Source organism: Meles meles, chromosome 2, assembly GCF_922984935.1.
Source record: "Meles meles chromosome 2, mMelMel3.1 paternal haplotype, whole genome shotgun sequence".
In the NCBI taxonomy this organism is placed as follows: Eukaryota; Metazoa; Chordata; class Mammalia; order Carnivora; family Mustelidae; genus Meles; species Meles meles.
Genome location: NC_060067.1, coordinates 88,776,733 through 88,792,377, shown reverse-complemented (window position 1 = coordinate 88,792,377; position 15,645 = coordinate 88,776,733). Strand labels below are relative to the sequence as shown.

General features: G+C 35.0%; 1 protein-coding gene and 1 non-coding gene across 2 annotated transcripts in view; both read left to right on the top strand.

Annotated features, from left to right (window-relative positions):
- SPATA5 (spermatogenesis associated 5) overlaps nucleotides 1-15,645 on the top strand; it is a 336,855-nt gene that overhangs the window by 206,463 nt on the left and 114,747 nt on the right. The gene's annotated exons all lie outside the window — the stretch shown is intronic.
- LOC123937751 lies at nucleotides 8,798-8,904 on the top strand. The gene has a single exon (XR_006817549.1). It is a non-coding gene; the product is annotated as a U6 spliceosomal RNA (small nuclear RNA).

Sequence of the window (15,645 nt, the reverse complement as noted above, 5' to 3'; positions counted from 1 at the left end):
TTGGAGTCTGTTGTTCTTTTTGTTTGTAAAACAGTATACTTGATGCTGCAACCGTGGCTTTTTGCCATGCATTCTTAGTAGTTCTTAGAACACTTGGTTTAGGAAGTAGGATAATTAGTATATAAACACTGTGTGGCAGAACTACTCTAATTAGTGCCTTTTGGCTAGGATTGAGTGATAAACAAAGTAAGAAGCACGCTAACATTCATTCTAACAGTTTATAAAAATTCTATTAAGGACCTATGGGACAGCACACACAAGCTATATTGAATATTGTAGTAGTTGAGACCATGAGAAAAAGTTCCATCATCTCAATTTAATAAATTAGTTCACCCTGCAGACTTTCATTAGTTTTAATTATTCAGAAATCTTAAATTTAGCCATCAAATTATATCCCTAATAACTTCTCACATCTTTAGTGAAACCTTTCCTCTTTAATCTATACCTGAACCCATTTCTTTATGTTCCTGCAATCTACTAGTTAAAAAAGAGCATTGATTGAAACCGTCAAAATGAAATAGATTAAAAAACCAGGTTCAGATGCAAAATATTTTCTCTTACTTTATGGGGCCTTCAACAAATTTTCTTCAATTGAATTTACTGTTTAAGTCCTTTACTGTTGAAAAGCACTCCTTATTTTTGAAGTAAAAATAATCAGAACATTTTTCCCATTAAGATGTCCTGTCAGTCCCCATTATTCAAGCTGCTATCTACATACAGATAATTTTTTATAGAGAGTGAGAACAGAACTTTCTGCCAGACAGCTCGCAGACAGCTGTCTAGCAGAAACTCAAAGTTTCAGTTTGGAGCTAGGGTATGAAGTCTAAGTACTAGTTCTTAGGAATCTCATTTGTAGAATGTTGGTTGTCAGAAACTTCTTTGTGATTAATTTCCTTGTATGGAACTGATGAAAACAGAAAGCAAATATCTTTTAAAAAGTAGAGAACTTAATAAAAATTTTTCAAAGAAATAGAAATGATAATCAAAGCTCTCCCTAAATTTACACTTGAAATACACACTTGAGTAAACAGATATACTTCCCCAAGTTGAATAAGTTAAACAAGATACTTCTACTAAACTTTCAGAAGACACTTCTCCTGTCTCATGCAGATAATCAAAGAAAGAAAAAAAAAAATTGACTTGAGGGAATGCTTTCTTGCTAATTTTGCAAGACTTGTACAACCTTAAGTCCAAACGAATAGTACAACAAAAGAGAATCATAGGTCAGTCTTTTACAGTTGTTTAAGTGTGGAATTCTAAATGAAATGTTAGCTAACTAATTCCAACAGACTTTTTAAAAGCACAGTTATTTTATCTCTGGAGGGCAAGGATGGTTTAACATTAAAAAAGGCAATGAAATTAGATTAATGGTGAAAATATATGATAGACAAAAAACTACATAATTATCTAAAAGAAGATTTTCAAAGTATTTGATGAAATTTAACACCAATTTATGACTAGTAGTCATAAAGTCAAGAAAACTAGAAGTAGAAGGAAACTATAATTGATAAAGTTTAAATACTAAAGCCTATAGCAAATATCAAAACTAAATCTTTGAACTTTAAACAAGTTTTAGACAAAGCAAGACAATTATACTTAAAGACCGATATTCTTGATATAGATCTAGTTAATCTGAAAAGGGAAAAAAGTGAAATAAAGATGGACAGAGAGAAGAGGGGGAAGAGAGAAAAACCTAACAGTCTTTATTTGGAAATTATGTGATATCTACATAGACAAAGCATTAGAACTAGCAAAAGCAACTTATATACTTTCAGAAATCAATAGTTTTGTTTTTCTACACTAGCAGTAACTACAGCCCAAAGTTCACAGTAGTTATAAAAATTATAATGCATTTAGGCATTAACCTAAAAATGGGTAACAGCTTTATAAAACAAATTGTAAAAATTTACTAAAGGATATAAATGAAAGCTTGAATAAATAAAGGGCTATAACATGTTCATTGGTAGGGCACCTAACTCAAAGATGTCAATTCTCACCAATGCAATTCCAATTAAAATTTTAATGGGATTTGGGGAGGGGGGAGAGACTCAAACTGACTGTGATGAAGAATAAAAATCCACAAATAGCTAAGTCTGTTTTGAAATGTATCTGGAAGAAGAATGATATTTTGATGAGATTCAATCCATATTAATAAAAGTAGTTTGGAACTGGCACAGAAGCAGTTGGACTAATGGAACAGAGGTCAGTGCTCAAAAACACTCACGTGGGGTGTTTGCACTCAAAAACATGTGGGGAAGAGGTATGTTGCTTAATAGGCTCTTGGAAAGACCTGTTTGCTAGATGAAACAAATAAATTTGGACCCCTCCTTCACATCATGTACTGTATGAAATCCAGAGAGAACAAAGACCTAAAAGTGACAGGTGAAACTGTAGAGCCAATCAAAGAAAATATTAGAGATCTTTGTGGCCTTGGATATGGAAGAATTTTAACTCTATTCCTAAAGCACAAGCTATCGGGGATAAATTGGTAACTTTACAATGGCAAAACTAAGAATTTCTGTACAGTGAGTTCTAGGATAAAACAAACTTCACATGACAGTGACAGACAGGAAGCAGGTATCTGTAACGTCAAAGCTGAGAAGAGATAAACATGTGGACACTATGAGAACTGCTTGCAAATTCAGGAGTAAGAAAGGGAAACAGATCTATAGATAAAAGCAAAGTTATTACTTACCACATCTTGGAAGGAGTCTCCTGAATGGCCGAGTGCATGAAGAGATATTCAATATTATAAGTAATTAGAGAAGTGCTAATTAAAATAATAGTGACATATCACTTCACACCCATCTAATTGGAAAAATCATTTTTGAAAACTCAATAGGTAAATAAAAATGAAGGATGAAGATTTGGGGTAATGGGACATTTAAGTACCCCTGGTGGAAATCTAGACTGGATGTAGCTTGTCTGAAGAGCAATCCCATAATCCTTAGTGAAAGTATGGGTATAACTTGTCACTCAGTAGTCCCATATCTGTGGACATACTACAGTGAAACACAGCTCAGGTCTATAATGGGGTCTACTCCAGGATGTTTACCTCAGAATTGTGTCTGGTAGAGTTGAGGACAAAGTGTCTGCCATAAGGGGAATGGTTACAATCTGATAGATGTATCCTGTGGCACACTCTGTAGCCATCAGGAGCAGTAACGTGACTGCTGGCCATGCCCTCCAGCCAGAGACCCTTGTGAACACAGACTGTAGTGGAACAAATTGGATTTATTGGATTTATTACTTGTAAGGAGGGCTAACCCCCACTGTGGGGAACTGTGGAACATCTCAGCAAGAGGATGTTGGGAAGCACTTACAAGATCTGAACTTGTGTTAGGTGATTGATGTGAGAGTTAAAGGTGAGACTTTGCTTTGATTTGGATACTGTCAGAAAGCGAGGTAATTCTAGGATTGGTTATCTTAATCAAATCATCTATGAGGAAGGAAGAATAGAATAGGCAAAGCTGTAATTGACAGAGAAATAGCAGTCACTCTTACTAGCAGGGATATGGAATTGGGTTGTTTTTGTGGCTTGGACAATGTTCATATTTTGTCTATGTTCAAACATGGTTATGCAGTGGTCTTGTGTTTGTCTTGATTCATTATGGGCACAGAGTAGCCTTTTCTGATGTTGATGTTTTGTGAAATGACTTATGTTTAGCAGAACACCAACCAAGTGTCAGACCAGCTTGTAATAGAATGAAGACCTTGCTGATAATATTGAGCCAGCTCTGAGATGTACTTTTTCTTTTGCAGGCTACAACAACACAAAGAGAACTTAGAAACCTGATAGATTATTATTTTTTTTAAAGATAGATTATTAAAAAGGGCTGACAAGACATATGGCATAATATTATTTATGTAACTCAAACAGAAAAAGTGAAACGATATGTATTGCTCAAGGATGAATATACATATAAGGCCCTTTACCAAACACATAACTTTTCATCTTTAGTGAGGATGGAGGGAAGGGGTCAGTGGCCAGATACTAAAAGGAAACATTAAGTAAAAGAGGAACCCCATGACAGTGTGCTACATCTTGAAGATTATAATAACTCAGTCTCAGCAACTAAATCCAAAAACCGGTCTCTACACCAGCAGAAACACAATAAGGGGAAGAGTGGGAGCCTGTGGCACAAATTCTTATTTGAATTTACTGCTGTTGCCTTATAGGAGGTGGAGGAAAAGTAATGCTTTCTTTAAGGTTTTTCCAAAATCTCTTTCATTTCCCGCATCAAGAATGAGCTACCGTAATGATAACATGTTGATAATAGTTGAAATAAAACAGGCCCCCCCAACATAAAATGAGAGCATTAGTATTTTATGTGGGAACTTGATTCAACTTTAAACGTACCCAAAAGCTTTGCATTAAAACAACAAAACAAACCAACCCCTCCCCTTCGTATTAGTTGTAGAAAAAGCTAATTTATTGCATTTCTGGTAAAAGATTTCTTCATAAGCCTTAAAATTATTGTGTTAGTATCTTAAGAGTACTTCTTAACTAGAAAAGAGCTTTTGAGAAGTAAAGAGACTTCCTATCTCCCATTCCCACACCCAGCCTCTAATCAGGGATTCTTTAAAAGTAAATGTTCTAGTTTCTTGAATGAATTTCCTTCAACTTCTGTAATAAACATCTAGAGATAGTATTATAGGTAGTAAGAACAAAGATTCTTTAATTTAGGAAGGGAAACTTAATTTTTACCTTAACACTTTCCTGCTCAATTCTACAGTGAACATGTAGGTGTATCTCCTGAGGTTCTTGTTAGGCTTAACTTTATTTCACTTAGCATAATACTCTCTAACTCCGTTCATGTCGTTGCAAGTGGCAACATTTCATGCCTTTTATGGCTGAGTAGTATTCCACTGTGGAGATATATATACCACATCTTCTTTATTCATTCATCAGTTAATGGACATTTGGGCTGTTTCTATAATTTGGTTATTGCTGATAATGCTGCTGTAAACATCAGGGTGCATGTACAACTTTGAATTAGTATTTTTTTATCTGAGTAAATACCTACTAGTGTAATTGCTGGATCATAAATTAGCTCTATTTTTACTTTTTGAGGAACCTCAATATCATTTTCCAGAGTGCCTGTGCCATTTTGCAGTTGGCATTCCCACCAAAGTTGCAAGAGTGTTCCCTTTCTCCACATCCTCGCCAACACCTATTATTTCTTGTGCTATTGATTTTAGCCATTCTGACAGGTGTGAGGTGATATCTCATTGTAGTTTTGATTTTCATTTCCCTGATAATGAGTGATGTTGAACATCTTTTCATGTATCTGTTGGCCATGTGAATGTCTTCTTTGGAGAAATGTCCATTTATGTTCTCTCCATACTATAATAGTTCTTATGTCATCTAATCTTATTAACTCATCTAGTTATCTGAACTTCATTAACATTATAGGAACAAGTATATAATTTAGTCTTTAAGCATCCAAAACCCTAAAATTAGTTTTTGTTTTTGTTTTTGTTTTAAAGATTTTATTTATTTATTTGACAGAGAGAGAGATCACAAGTAGGCAGAGAGGCAGGCAGAGAGAGAGGAGGAAGCAGGCTCCCCGCGGAGCAGAGAGCCTGATGCGGGGCTCGATCCCAGGACCCTGAGATCATGATCTGAGCCGAAGGCAGCGGCTTAATCCACTGAGCCACCCAGGCGCCCCCTAAAATTAGTTTTTAAGGGTAATTATTCTTTATTACACTACCTTTATAAATCCCTGTCAGATCCCTGGGTTTCTTCCATGTCTGCTAGAAAATATATGAATTTTTATTTAAGAAACAAACATACCTCCATTTACATTCTTACACAATACCCCATTGATGCATTACTCTGGAATTTTGCTTATTAAAACAGAAGTTATGATATCTCTATTGTGTAAGACCTCTGTTTTCTTGGGAAAAAGCACATTGTTTCCAGTAGAACTTACTCAATCAGACTTCTGGTTTTGATCTCCTGAAATATCTACGTGTTTCATCTCTAAAGCTATTTAGCAAATTCCACATTTGTTTTATGTAGATAGGGTTGTATATAAATTATTGTAATTCACATTTTCCTGTAAAACAGTATGAAGAACGATAGCTTACAACCTCTTTAAAACCCATAGCATGATGGACATACTGCGTTTGTAATAAAGAATAGTAAGAATAAAGTGTTGCTACAAGCATACAGAATACTTTTTAATTCCACATGCCCCTGTACTTCATTAATACCTGCTGATAGGCTTCTCACAGCTGCATATGGTCCATTCCAGATTCTGAAACTCGGTTGCATTAAAATGTGAGTGAAAATGCTTGAGCTGCCTTTGAGCTTTTGGAATAAAGGGAGCGAGTGGACAGCATTATGATTTTATTCCCCTTACCCCCACCCAATCAGCTTGCCTTCCAAGACCTATTTATGTTTTTTATATACCCCCGCACCCTTGGGCCTAGCATTATAAAGCACAATGAGAAGTTCCCTCCCCCCCCAAAAAAGAATACCTTTTGAGAAACTCTTTTCAAGTTAATGTACCTATATGGACAAGGACCGTAGGCAGTTTTTCCTGCAGAGGCTAACAATCTGGAAGAAGGTGTAGAATAGGAGCAGACAGGTTGCCTCCTCACGTAAATATCTGAATGTTGTGGGGTTTTTTTGTTTTTTTGGTTTTTTTTGTAAAATCTTCAAATCATCAACTCACACACCACACTTTAAGTAGGACTTTATTTAGTATCTCCGTATCAGGACTGGAACTTGACACAATTTTCTGTACATGTGCACACACACATAATAAATGTCTCCCTCTTGTAACTGCTATAAGTATTAGTGCTTACAGCATTGGGTATTCTGTTAAAATCATTAACTTGAAATAGTGTTCTTTCCAAGGGAATTTTATCAGAAAGAATATAAGGTGTTTTGAGCATGTGAGTCCAAAGGAAAGGGAAAGCTAATAAAGAACTTAGTAGTTTAACCACTGATTTAGCTATTTTACAGGTACAATTTGGAACTAAAGTGTTTTTTTTTTTTTAAAAATAGCTACTTTAGCCACTATGGTGGTAGGAGGCAGATTTAATATTTATAGAGGTTCATATGTGGTACCTTTGGCTTTAAAAGTAATTGTGGTTGGCACTGTAGTAGGAAGTCATCTCGGGTCACTACTGACAACTAATATCCAATGTTTCTAGTAGGTGGGGGCCAGAATTTGATTTGTTTTTTGAGGAGGTGATTATTTATCTATTTAGGGAAGGTAAGTTTTATTTTTGGCATTCATACTAGAATTCTCTATCCTGGTTCTTATGTTTTTGCACATTGTAGATTCTCCAGTAGAAATTTCTGATAACACAAGTGTTTAAAATCAGGAAATTGTTCACTTTAAAATATTTTAGTGTTCTGAAGGAGAAAAGGGTATTGTCTTTAATTCCTTCTTTATGGAGAAGTTTTAACTACATTTTAAAATTGTGCCTTATTACCTGATATACTAATATGTATGGGTGGTATTCTTTTTGTTCCTATGTCTCAATATCTCTGCTTTTCTTTAAAATGAGGGTCTGCAAACTTTTTCTGTAAAGGCCCAGGTAGTAAATATTTTAGGCTATGCAGGCCACATATGGTCTTTGTTGCATCCCCTTCCATGCCATCATCTTTTCCCATTCTTTATTCTCCTCCTCTGTTTTTTTTTACAACCTTTTAAAAATGTAGAAACCATTCTAAGCTTGAGTGGCCCACAAAAGCAGAGTTTGACCTACTGACTGTTTGAAGTGAGCCCCTAGTTTCTAAACCCAGTTCTGTCCAAGCTCACTTGTGATATGGGGCCATTGGTACATTCAGCTTTGGCTTCTCTGACCCTTTTATGAAGAGACCCTAAATGTCTTCCAGCTTGCATAGTCTATGAAATACCTATACATCTGCTTTTGTTTTTTCATTTTAAGTACATAATGTTGTTACAGAGTTTAGCTGTGCTTCAATTACATTTCATTAATGCCTGGGTTAGTATGATCTAGGGCTAAGCTATCTGGCATGTGAACTCAGTGTTAGAAAGTCTGACTTTGAGTCATTGATTTGCCACTGATTGGACTCTGGTCTCAGGCAAGCCACCAGACCACTCTAAGTTTCAGTTTCCTCTTCATCAAATTGAGGAAATAACACCAACTCTGCCTACCTCTTAAAACTGCTTAATTTTTTTTCTAATTGAAATGGAGATACTGAAAATGCTTTGTAAGCTACAAAACATAAAATATTTTAAGTCATTCTTTTAAGCTACATGTTTTTTTAACTGTGAATTTCCCTAGAATTTTTTACTACAGGAAAAAAATGTTTTTAATTTAAAACTGCTAACTTTAATAATGGTAGACAATAAGGCCAATAGTTCTTAGTATAAGATTTGGCGAAGAGTAGACTTTCCAATGCCTAGTTCTTCAAGGTATCAGTAACTCTTTCAAACCAGAGCTAATACTTAGATTTTGATTACATTATTCCTTTTCTAATGGTATCAGGTGTTCTCTAGAATATAGATAACATAGTTCTTAATATAATGCCTTGCGCATAGTAACCTCTCAAGTATTTGCTGACTTTCTCTAGGACCTTAGTCTGCTTTGGCATCAGATGTTCCTATTTAACCTCTCAGCTGTAAATAATTGCATTTTTATACTTGGAGTATAAAACTGTTGGCTTTCCTTCCTTCGTAGTTGTTATTAAATTCTCCACAGATGTTTGCTCCATTTCCTCAATAGTTCTCCTTTCTTCTTTCTTCAGTGACAGAAGAATGGAAAGAAGAATATTCCCTAAGACTGAACAAGTCTTAACAATTACAAGATAGTGCTCGCTTCGGCAGCACATATACTAAAATTGGAACGATACAGAGAAGATTAGCATGGCCCCTGCACAAGGATAACAATTACAAGATAGTTAATTCCCAGTTTGCTCTTTTTCTTACCCCCCCCCCCCCGCATCAATTTTTTCCATCAAAGGCCACTTTAAACCAATTTCCTTGTAATAAAAGCTATACCTTGGTTAACGGAAGCTAATCTGAGTGGGGGCAGGTGGGAAGGAAACTCTAGAAATCTGAGATACTTAGTTTTGTGATATACACAACTTAAAGAGGAAAAAAGCAGACTGACCTAATTCTGTGCTCCTCAAATCTGACTGTACATTAGAATCACCAGATGAACTTTGAAAAACCAAGGATTTCCTGGCCCTGATGCAGACTTACTGAATCAGAATCTTTGAAGGGGTCAGGCCTAGGAAAAGGTATTTTTAAGAAGACTCAGTTTGAAAACCAGTAAAGTAGTTGCTAGCGTGGTCTTTAGAGTAGGACACATGTGAGTTTGAATTCTGGCTCTATTATTTACTACCCATATAAATTTGAGCAAATTATTTTACCCAAAAAAGTAAAGATAATAATGAAATTTTATGTTGTAGAAGTTTTCAAGGATTAAATGAGATAGTATAGCATTTAAGTGCTTGACACATAACACCCAATAAATTGTTTATTAGTGTACATAACTGTAGTATTATTTTTCTTACAGATCCTGTATTTCTTGGAAAAATGTTATACAATTTAAATTTCGAATACAATTTTACTTGAATTAGAATTTGAATAGAAATTTATCTCATCACAATCTCATGTTAAATTAGTTTTGCTACCTGTGAATTTTCACAGTCGTCTTAATGAAAATATCAAGCTGTAGTTTTCTTATGAGAACTGGACACTTTTCATAGTAGTAGCAAGTACATGTTTCCAGTAGGCTGAGGAGAATAAACCTGTCCATTTGGCAGAAACAACTACTTCGAATTCAAATCTAGTGCAGTAAAAAAAAATTTTTTTTGAAAAGAAAGAGTACATTTTTTTAAATGTTCATTGCTTGATTTCCACAAGGCCCAAATTGATTTTTTTTTTTTTTCCTTTTTAAAGACTAAAGCCACAGGGGAAGCTAGTACATGTGAGAATATGGGATATGGATGGTAATTTTAGCAAACATTTAGTTTTCTTTAAAAAACTGCTTTCAGGGGCGCCTGAGTGGCTCAGTGGGTTAAAGCCTCTGCCTTCGACTCAGGTCATGATCCCAGAGACCTGGGATCGAGTCCCGCATTGGGCTCTCTGCTCATCAGGGAGCCTGCTTCCTGCCCTCTCTCTCTCCAGCTGCCTCTCTGCCTGCTTGTGGTCTCTGTCAAATAAATAAATAAAATCTTTAAAAAAAAAAAAGAAAAAATTGCTTTCAAATATTATAGCAGAAGAAAGAAATTATATGTCAGTTATATGTGTTAAGTATCTATGTAGACTTCTATAGTTTTTAGCATCCTAAATATTGTGAGATCCATTAAGAAAATTTTTACCCTCTTAATGTTTGCCCCTACTTTGAGGAAATAAGTCCATTCTTGTTTTTCATGCTTCATGCATTATGCCATGCTAAGTATTGTCTTACTTTAAAAAAGAAAAAAATCATTGGCCCAGTAGTTTGGATGTGTTCTATGAAACAATGATTTTCCTACCAGTTATGTACTAAGAGGATTCCATTCAGTAAGGTCTAGTATAACCATTGCTAAAATAAAAATAAGCAGTGAAAAAGCCATTATAAAGTAGCCAGTAATGTTAGTTCTTTGGGTTAGAACAATAAATTCCTAGGCATAGCCGTATAAATTACTACATCAGTTGAATTTGGCCAAGTCAAAGCTCTAGTTTACGGCAGAGGCAAGCTTAAAACTCTGGTCTTCTGGTGGAAGCTATCCCTTTATTTAGAGGATGAGGCCTCAGTTATGATAGTTTGGTGCTCACCCCTTCCAAGAGATGGATTTGGTTGATGGATTCTTAGAGACTATTGAGACCAGGTATTCGAAGAATTGGAATAATATTAGTAATAACAGTTAACCTTTATTCAAACACTGAGTTGGTGTTTTACCAACTTCTAATTTAATTTGTATTTGGTCACCTTATGAGATACTGTTATTATGTCTATTTTGGAGTTTATTATCTACCTAGTATTAATAATTTTATAACATTAAAAACAGCCATAATATTAAGTATTGTTAGAGTAGCTACTGTAGGACCTTGTATTTGACACTGCCCTTTACTTTGTATTTTACACATTATTTCATTTAACAGGATGACCTTGTGAGAATATAAATATGAATATTCACATTTCAGACATACCTCCTGACACTAAACAGTTACAGTAACTTACCCAAATTCATACAAACTGAGGTTTGAACTCGGGTTTGATTCCAAATTTCATTCCCTGTCCCACAGCATTCCTCTTCAGAGCTACACTCAGTAAAAGTGGCATTACTTGGGCAATAGGGTAGGAGTGTCAGAGAAGGACATCCTCTCTTCTTAAACATGTAGTTCTCCCAGCTGGTATGCTTTAATTTTCTAAGATAAAAATATGTCACTGTTTTACTGCTGTCCAATTGTAGAAAGTCAGTTTAGAGCTACAACACAAAAGGACTTTTAAAAGTTACTGGAAGCTAAGTGTTGTATTGGCTTTCTATGAATTACTCAGAAATCTTCTCCAGGTAGGATTTTCTCCAGGTAGGATTGCTGAATTACTCAGAAATCTTCTCCAAGGGATCTTTGTTAGGTGAAGTTGGAACATAGATCAAAATGCTAAGCTTTGGCTCTTTTGTAGCTAATCTGATTAAACATTTAAAGTTTCACATTCAGGGACCTGGGTGGCTCAGTTGGTTAAGTGACTGCCTTCCGCTCAGGTCATGATCCCCGGTGTCCTGGGAAAGAGGCTTCTGTTGGGCACTGTACTCAGAGGGGAGTCTGCTTCTCCCTCTCCCTCTGCCCCGCCCCAGCTTGTGCTTGCTTGCTCTCTCCCTTGCACTCTCTTTCTCAAATAAATAAATAAAATCTTTTTTAAAAAATAAAGTCACAAATTCATGATAAGGATGTAATATCAAGAGGCTTCCAGGTGGCTCCGTTGGTTGAGCATCTTCCCTGGACTCAGATCATGGTCCCAGGGTCCTGGGATGTAGCCCTGCATCAGGCTCCCTGCTCAGCTCTCCCTCTGCCTGCTGCTCCCCCTGCTTGTGCTCTCTCTCTCTCTCTCTCTCTGTCAAATGAGTAAATAAAATCTTTAAAACAAAAGAATGTAGTATCAGAATTTTTATAGGTTCTAATAATTAATAACATAGTAGCCTGGGAAATCCTGTGTAAGAATTATTTTGGAGACAGATCATACATGCATTTCTATTTTAGTTCACAACTGCTAATAATATGATTGATAATGATAATATATTGATTCATCTTAGATGGATATTATGACTACAGAATAATTAAAATAAGGGATGATCTTAAGCAGTGGAAAACTGAATAAAAATTATTAAGGATAGAAGTTTTACTTTTACTTTTCCAAGATTATGGTTTTTCAGAACATGAGATAGTTCTACATTATTATATTCTGCCTAAGATGCTTTTATTTACTAAAATATACCTTTTAGTAAATAATTATAACATGTTCCGGTAGACATTTGTGGGCATGTCAAAGCTGGATGCTTCATTTTCTTTAATGGTATTGTGCTTTTCTGATTTGTAGGCTTTTGTTTTCTAAAATCTAATAACCTTATAAAAGATACATCATTTTTAATTTGAACTCTAGTTGGAGTGTCTAACCAAATGCCTTCAGACATGGTTTGTAGTTTTCCTTTAAGTTTCATTCTTTAAAAATATTGACCTTTAGGATCATGAAAGGAAAATAATGAAAACTGTATTTATGAAGAGTAGTATGTCTTTAGGGATGAGGAATGTGAAGCCTTTTGAGATGTTCCAAAAAACCCCGCATGCTATTTGACCATTTAAAAATGGGAGTACAGGGACACCTGGGTGGCTCAGTGGGTTAAGCCTCTGTCTTTGGCTCAGGTCATGATCCCTGGGTCCTGGGATTGAGCCCCGCATTGGGCTCTCTGCTCAGTGGGGAGCCTGCTTCCCCTCTCTCTCTGCCTGCCTCTCTGCCTACTTGTGATCTCTCTCTCTGTCAAATAAATAAATAAAATATTTAAAAATAAATAAATAAAAATATGGTGGTATGCAGAACATGTTCCTGCAAACTCTGATGAATGGCACCTGCTGGCATGTGAGAGGAGCACCACTTGTGATTGCTGAATTCTGCTTTTGACCAGGAATATGCTGAGATTTAAAATTTTCTCTTTGTAATTAGAGTGTTACGGAGATAGTACAGTCTTTATTTATTAAGAATATTAATAAATGTTCTCTTGGGTATTTCTATTTGAATCTTTGAAAATTCTGGCATCAAAACTATATTTATTACTGACTCCAAGTAATAATTAAATTATTTTATCAATTGTATCTAAACTAAAGATCCTTCACAACTCTTTATGCCCTAAGGAAAAAGGCTGAATTTAATATTTAAGTTATATACATAGAAATGTAATATGTAATATTTAAATATTAAGATTATTTAAATTATTTAAAGGTTTTTCTTCTGGACGTTAAGAAAAAAAGAAAGAAGTGAAATTACTCTTTTATTTTTATAAATCTTTCACTTTTATTCCCTATTGTTAAATATATAGAATACAATATTATATAGTCCATGTAAATTAACATTTTGTATATTTTTAGGATTTATATATTCTTGTATCTGTTCCTTAGTAGAATGGATACATTCCTACAAAGTTTGCTGTGCAGCAACTTTCTATTTGAGTGATTTTTTTTCCTTAGTAATTTCCATTATAAGATTAAAAGTACAAGCCATTCTATTTCTGACCTCTAACTATCAAAATCATTTTCTTTACTGAAGTATAGTTGACAAATTGTTTGTTTTTAAACATCTATATCCTTAAAAGCAATAACTTTTCCATCCCATAAAATATTAACAACCTTGAAATATTAATAACATTTCTGCAGTGCACTCAAAAGCCAGAATCTTTGGCAGAAAGATTATCATTCTTATATTTCTCCATGAAGTATTCTTTAATCATTAGACGATCACATGAGCTTTAGTGATTAGGCTACACTTTTATGCTAGTGTGGAACTACTTTGTCACTTCGAATATTATCTCCAGGTTAACTATCTTTTCCTTAGTCTTTTTCCTTCCTCAGAACCTACTGATCTTTTCCAAAAGTCTTGACTTGAATCGTTCTATTTTAAAATGCCAGTCATAAAAATTAATTGTGTTTTGATGGTTTATTATATATCAAATCACAAAAGCATCAGATTATATATCATATACATATGATATTATATCAGATTGCAGTTAGGCATCATAATAGGTGTGGACTATTAGATGTTGTACTGGGCCCCCAAGTTCTGAGAATCAGCTAGCTCTTGCTCTGTAGAACAATGCTGAGGCAGTTGACAAGTATCTTAAATTTGCAGCTTTATCAGATAAATTACCATTCGTTATTCCTAAATGCTCATCCTTCTTACAGGTTAAGTATGAGATAATTTCTGTAAAACACTAAGGAACCAAACATAGTTGTTGGTTGTGGCCGTCACGACTTCATGTCATTCTTCCCTGGGTCACACTTCCCCTTTTTTTCCAAGGACTTTCTGGAGCTTTTATATGCAGTTTCAAAAAAATACATATTTTTTTCTCAAATCAGTATATCACACACTTGAAACCAATATAACATTGTATGTCAGTAATTTTAAAAATAGCATTGTTTTGTGTTGTTTCAGGTTAACTCAGCAGCTGAACAGAGAGGTAAATGGCTGCAAAAGGTTAAGAAATGCTGAGACTATTGCACAGATGCTTTTCCAGTCTCTTATATGAAAAACGTTCTTGTATTTATCTTTCTAGTACTGTCACTGTAACCCATTTAATAATATATGAAAAAGAGGATCATTTAGATGGAATAAATAAAATGGGCAGAGGCAAATAGTGGAAATTGCTTATTACTCCCCAACTTTTCTTTGAACATCACCCTTTGTAAAACGATATTAATATAAAATAGCAGAAAAGTAATATTAAATATGAATCATCCCTGGTATTCCTGGCCAGGCTTGTTTATTGGCTTCTTGATATAATTTCTGAATTTCAGAATCCAAGTATTAGTATGTGCTTAGTTAAATATTTTTAAAAATTTAAGATTCAGAAATTAGCAATCTATATTTGGTTTCTGGATATTAAAATTCTAAGCTCCCAAACACAGCTTTATGTAACAGTCTCCCTCGATTTTACTAATTTACCATGTAAGGAAGGGTCCTAAGATCTCAGGAGCCAATTAATTGAAGTTAAACCTTATGCTCTAGATCTTTGATTCAGAAAAATGATTATGTACATATCGCCATTGCTTTGCCTTTGTACCTCATTTCCCCTTCATGGAATGCCCTGCCTGCTCTCAGCCTACCGAGCCCTGGCTCATCCAATAAAATAAAACACAGTGTAGGTGTCATATGTGTCCTGGTGTACCTTTCTGCCCTTCTCACACCTCAAAGATACCCAGATCAAGTTGTTAACAACAAGTAGATGCTTTCACTTTGCACACATATAATAATATGGACTATCCAGTATAACTATACCCTGAATAAGTTTCTTATTCACTTAGCCACTGTTTCTCTCCAATTCCCTGACCATGCCTGCTCACTTTGGCTACCACCTTAACCTTCATTCCTGATTGCTGTCTTCCCCTTGTCTATACCAACCTTTTGCCTTGATTACTTCTACCAGTTGGGTCTAGGTTCCTTTTAATCTTACCCATTTGC